Source organism: Belonocnema kinseyi, chromosome 1 (genome assembly GCF_010883055.1).
Source record: "Belonocnema kinseyi isolate 2016_QV_RU_SX_M_011 chromosome 1, B_treatae_v1, whole genome shotgun sequence".
Classification (NCBI taxonomy): domain Eukaryota; kingdom Metazoa; phylum Arthropoda; class Insecta; order Hymenoptera; family Cynipidae; genus Belonocnema; species Belonocnema kinseyi.
This window is the reverse complement of record NC_046657.1, coordinates 77990570-77996369: the sequence shown is the minus strand read 5'-3', so window position 1 is coordinate 77996369 and position 5800 is coordinate 77990570. Positions and strand designations below refer to the sequence as shown.

General features: G+C 29.5%; 1 protein-coding gene across 4 annotated transcripts in view; it reads left to right on the top strand.

The window, feature by feature from the left end:
* The first annotated feature begins 1405 nt into the window (after nucleotides 1-1405).
* Nucleotides 1406-5800, top strand: part of LOC117182953 (U4/U6.U5 small nuclear ribonucleoprotein 27 kDa protein) — a 68678-nt gene continuing 64283 nt past the window's right edge. For 3 of the 4 annotated variants that reach the window (XM_033376096.1, XM_033376090.1, XM_033376074.1), the window contains exon 1: nucleotides 1406-1512. The gene's annotated coding sequence lies outside the window, so the exon portion shown is untranslated. Of the gene's footprint in view, nucleotides 1513-1955; nucleotides 2049-5800 lie in introns of those variants that run through there. The other variant, XM_033376081.1, reaches the window with a different exon arrangement.

Sequence of the window (5800 nt, the reverse complement as noted above, 5' to 3'; positions counted from 1 at the left end):
GAAGTTGTACAATTCCTTTATCTTTTAACAACTTTTACTTGATATTGGGATCTGAAATACTCGATACGCCACCTGGTGACAGAATCGGAAAGCCCTGAGCGTAGGTCAATTTTGACGGGAAGTATAAGTGAATATACGAAATCAATTTTTCTAAAGGTTTTACAGTGTTTTTTACAGTGAAACCGGGAAAAACAATAAAAAGTGATAAAGAAAAAGTTACAAATAAAATAAATTAAACTTTATCAATGGAGTCTTCGCCACGAAAATCGAAGGGCAAAGTGTTTTGTTGTTTGTTTGGTTGCTCTTCTACTGTTCGAAAGCATGAAACTGTTCGGTTTTTTTGAAATGTAAATAAACTCCTATTTAAAAAAAAAAATTATGAAAAATCCTATAGTACATTTACAGCATTTACTGATAGTATGGATCGAGAAATAAAACAGAATAAAGTAAAAAAATGCACGGAATTCTAACGGATTTTCAAGCTTTTTCCACTGTCAATAAACAAGTTTGAAGAAAAAGTTATAATCATCAAGTATTTATTCTTTTTATTCTTCAATAATTTGTCAGCATTCCGAGTAAAAATAATCAAAGCAGGTTCTAAATAAAAATACTATTTTAGGTACAAATATAACAACATAACTTCAAATCTGAAGAAAGTTACTGCTGAAAAATGACAAATATTTGTCATTTCAAGTTAATATAAATTAAATTTTGCATTGAAATGTCGATAGAAATATTACATTTTAAATGTTTATGTGGGGAAAAAATTGAAGAATTTATTATTTAGACAGCAATAGTTTTTAAATTCGAAGTTTGCAAACAAAATGCAATAATAGAAACTGAAGTTTCATTTTCCACCTCTTTTTCCCAAAACAGAAGGTGTCCTGCACGTAAAATTCTTTCTCCTTTTACGAAGTTTCTACATGCCGGTGTAGATCTTGTGACTTCACAAATTGGAGCTATTGTTGTTTTAATTTTCAAGGTTTAAGACTAATGTTCAATGTTGTACATGAATCTTATGAGACGTCAATCCACTGTCGCCGGCCATATTGCTTTTGCCGCTAGTGGTACCCTCAAGATTTCAGATCCCAATCTTCGCTTACGGAAAATGTTTCTATCTCTCACTGTACCATGTGACGATGCCATGCATTCATCTCACTCTAGATTTTCCACCCAATGCAAAAACTGAGAAAATCTAGAGTGCGATAAATACATGGTTTCGTCACATGGTAGAATGAAAAGAAGATACTTTTTCCGTTTGGAAACGACAGGCGTGTAAACACACCTTTACTACATTTCAAATATACTTCATTTCGCGCGCTCACTTTTTCAATATGACTGGTTGTGGTGGAGTTGATTCTTATTGGTAACTTCTTCTTAGTTGCGTGTGGCTAGACCATGTATTCTTAGATCATGCATTATATTTTGGTTAATTTAAAATTGTTTGAATTGGATACTCTGGATAGCAAATCGAATTTCGTTATTAAAATCATTGTTTTCTTAAACAAAGTTGTAAGTATCTCATATTATTCATAGTTAAGGGTAGGGTGGGTTGAGATGGGCATATGGGTTAAAGTGAGCAATTCGATTTTCTCGTATGCTTGTTGCACTAATATTATAAAGAATGTTATCAAAGTTCTTATGCCATTTTTTCGCTTAATGCTGAATAAATTCGGAAAAACGAGTGGTGCTTATTTAGAGAGTTCATTTATTAAACTTTTAGTTTCTAACCGATTTTTATATGATGGTGAAACAGAAATGGGTGAAATTCTGATTTTACTTGTAATTAACATGGGGAGGAATGAGCCACAACTTTTTAAGCATTAACCTAACCTAGAGTTACCAGGCGTCATGGTTTCCCAGGGCATAGTCTTATTTTGCCTGATATCTTCGTAAACGCAATTAAAATTACGTATGGAGTATTTTCACTTGTGACGTCACGAGCTCCGAGCGGCCATCGCGATAATACAAGCCTCCGTTTGCCCCTACAGTTTGCATGGATTGCCGTAGTTTTTCTGAATTGTTTTTGTTTGTTTTTTTAATGCAGTGTAAGTATTTGGGAAAATTGGCAGGAGATGTCAAGACCGATATTTTAAAAAATTGGAAAAAATCGAAAACTTTGATCCGTATCCTCTTAGAGATATAGATTTTAGTGAAAATGTAAGCTTAGTGCCGTCGGTAGGTATAGTGCCATATTTTATGCGGTAAAATATCAAAAACTTGTTATTATTTGATGGATTCTAAATGAAGCAGGTGGGGGGAAGAGCATTTTTAATCCACATTATGATCTTTACAAAAAAAGGAGCTGAAGTGCATCTTGCATACCTGGCTGAAATCACTATAGTTGATCACAAAAATTAATCCTGATTGAACTAGTATACACTAAACTTCTGTAAAATACATGTAAGTCTAACAGTGTTCGTTAATAGGCAAATAAAAAAAAATTTATTAACAAAAAAAAGCATAACCTCAAAAGATATTAAAGACATGTGAAAAGTAATTCACAATAAAATGACAAGAACTAATTGTAGGGTCTAGATATTGTATGTTGTATGTTCATGCACATTTATAATAATGCGATCGAGTATAAACGTACGAATCTGGAAAGGGGAAGAAAGAACTGGAAAAGGGAAGAGCGTGTGGGTTGTATCCGGACGTATAGACACTAGAGATGGGACGAGCAGTACTTCGGCTACTGCTTGCTCTCCGGCAGACATGTCCTCCCGCTTGCCGGACTCAAGTTTTAAACTTCGGCTCCTACTCCCTCCGGCCGCCGCAGAAAGCAGTAGGCAGTAACTTCGGCCGGATTTCTACTGCGTTTTTTATCCTACTGCAAACTTCGGCGTCAAGTACCTGAAGCCATGAACCCTTTTTTTTCTGCGTCTTCTTAGTCTTTTTTTTTTTTCGAACGCTTTATTTTCTTTTCCTATTGCGTTCAGAATTCAATGTCAGAAATTCAATATTGAGAAATTGAGCATTAAAAAAATGTTTATTAACGAAATTATATTTACTCTTAATGAATTAAAATTGAATGAAAATTAATTTGAAAAAAAATCAGAAATAAAAAAATTTAATAACGGAATTATATTTACTTTTAATTTTCGAGTTGATTTGTGAATGAAATATAAATTATTTATTTTATTTAGATAATAAAATAATATACGAGCCATGAGTTTAGTGACCGATATATATATATATTTTTAAAAATAATTATCTCAATTTTTTCTTCAAATTTATTTTTTACAGCAGCGAATTGAGATTCACATACAACTCACAGGTGTGTCTTTCTGTATAAGAAATGTACTAAAGAGTATTGTAGGCATTCATTTTCACCAAAATAAATAATTTTTAACCTACTAGTTTAAAACCGTTTAAAAAGAATAAATTTATAAAAGAAATTCAAACCAAAATGTCGAATTTTCAACAAATAAAGATTTTTCACTTACGGCAGAAATAAAAGTTTTTGTAAATTGTTAAACCTTTAAGCCAAAAGACAAATTTCCCCTACAAAAATTGGATTTAAAAATATACATGTATATATGTATATGAATTCATCCAAACTTAATTTTTTACGAAACTGATACATTTTTACTGAAAAAACATGAAATTTCAAACCAAGAAAATGTTGTTTTTTTTTTTACCAAAAAAGGACAATTTTTAAATAAAAAATGTCAATCTTTAAGAAACGTAAAACTAATTACATTTTCAATTAAAAAATTAATTTGAAACAAAAAAAGACTTTTCCAATAAAAAGTTAAATTTCCAATCTAAAAAGATAAGTCCCCCACTAAAAAGTAACATACTTTATATTTCAATAAAAAAAGACATTTTTTTTTTAATGTCAACCAAAATTACAAACTATCTACAATTGTTCTGCTAAATTGATATGCTTGGCTTCACTAAGAAAGTGAATTTTAAACAATGTAGCTGAACTTTTACTTTTCAATTTAAAAAAAATGGAACTTCTACTATAAAACACATTAATTTTTAAATCAAGATCCATAAGTAATGGAACATATATTAAATATCTGAATTGTTAAATATTGAAATTTTTAACATAAAATCAATATCTACGACAAAAATTGAATTTTCAATCCAAAAAGACGAATTTTTAACTAAAGGATGACTTTTGAAAAATAGTTTTTTCTTACAAAATTCATATTTTGACCTTGAAAAGTAAACTGGATTTTTTAAAATGAAAAATCAACTATTTTAAAACTTTTTTTTTTTTTTTTAAATAAAAACTCATCTATTTTAAGAGAAATTTAATATTTATCCAAAAAAGATAAAAATTTGTACGAAAACAGATGTATTTTTTTTTTAAACGAGACTTTTCAACATGAAAATATAAATTATAAACAAAAAGTAAATTTCCTATGAAATAGTTACATTTTTAACAAAGCAGTAGAATATTCAATTATATAGTTACATTTTTATCAAAAGAAGATAAAATTTCTCTTAAAGCAGATAAATTTTTAGCATAAAAAAATTTAATTTAAATTTTTATCCAGAAAAAAATTTCAGTTTTTTTTTAACACCAAAATGTTAAATGAAAACAAAAATTTAATTTTCTACGAAATATTTAAATTTTCAACAGAACAGCAGAATTTTAAACCAAAAAGGATGATTTTTCAACAAAATTGTCGAATTTTCAACCAAAAAGTTGCATTTCCATTTAAGAAAGATGAAATTTCTTCTAAAACAGATGGATTAAAAAAAACACTAACAAAATTGTAAAATTTCTATCCGAAGAAGATTCTAGTTCATTCTCCAATATCCAAATAAGAATTGTAAACAATAAGTTAAATTTTTGCTACAGAGTCGAATTTTTAGCCAAAAAGCATGAATTTTTAACAAGATTGTTAAATTTTCAAACAAACAATTGTATTTTTGTACAAGAAAAATGAAAATTTTAATACGACAGGTGAATTTTGAAATCATACAGAACAATTTTCAAAAAAACAGCAGAATTTTCATCGACAAAGATTTTCATTGACCTTTCAAGACAAAAATACGAATTCTAACCAAGAAGTAAATTTTCGACAAAATAGTTTAATTTTCATCAACACAGTTGCAGTTTTATCTAAGGAAGATGCAATATATATATCCTCTCAAAAGATCATCCTTTTAGCTTGCAAATGCAATTGTTTTGTAAAAAATATATCTTATTGGTTTTAAAAATTCAACCCTTTTCGTAGAACATTAACCTTTTGCTTAAACGGTTTTTTTAAGCTAAAAAAAGATCAGTGTGTAAAATGTGTAGCATACGATAATGCCACACCAGAAGGAAATACAGTATTAGGAACAGAACATGAAAATTCTAAATTTTAATCCGAAAGCTTAACAAAGGACCCTTGAGTGTCGACTACTCTATTGAGATAGCCTCTCTGCTTGTTACTTATGATCGTATTCTTATTTCAATTTGGGAAAGGATATTTTAAAGCCTTCAGACCATTTAAACGAGCTTCCTGGACCTTCAAAAATATCTACCTGAGTGCCTGCGGAGAATTTCTTTGAGATTCTTTGACCTAAAGAATTTTTAGTATATGCTCAAAGATTCTTTTCGGTAGGGTAAATGCAGGTGAAGCCTACATATCATTATTTACAAAAAAATTAGTATCTGAAAAGAGCATGAGAAGAAACTGCGGGCCAGGATGCAGATTCAAATGTTTAAACAAAATCAGTGAAGAAGGACGATCTCAATTTCATGCCGAATATTATTCTATAGAAAATCAGTCAAGAAAATACGAGTTTCTATCAGGGCACATGGTTGAAAAGAAAGTAGTAGAGGGTAGGAATA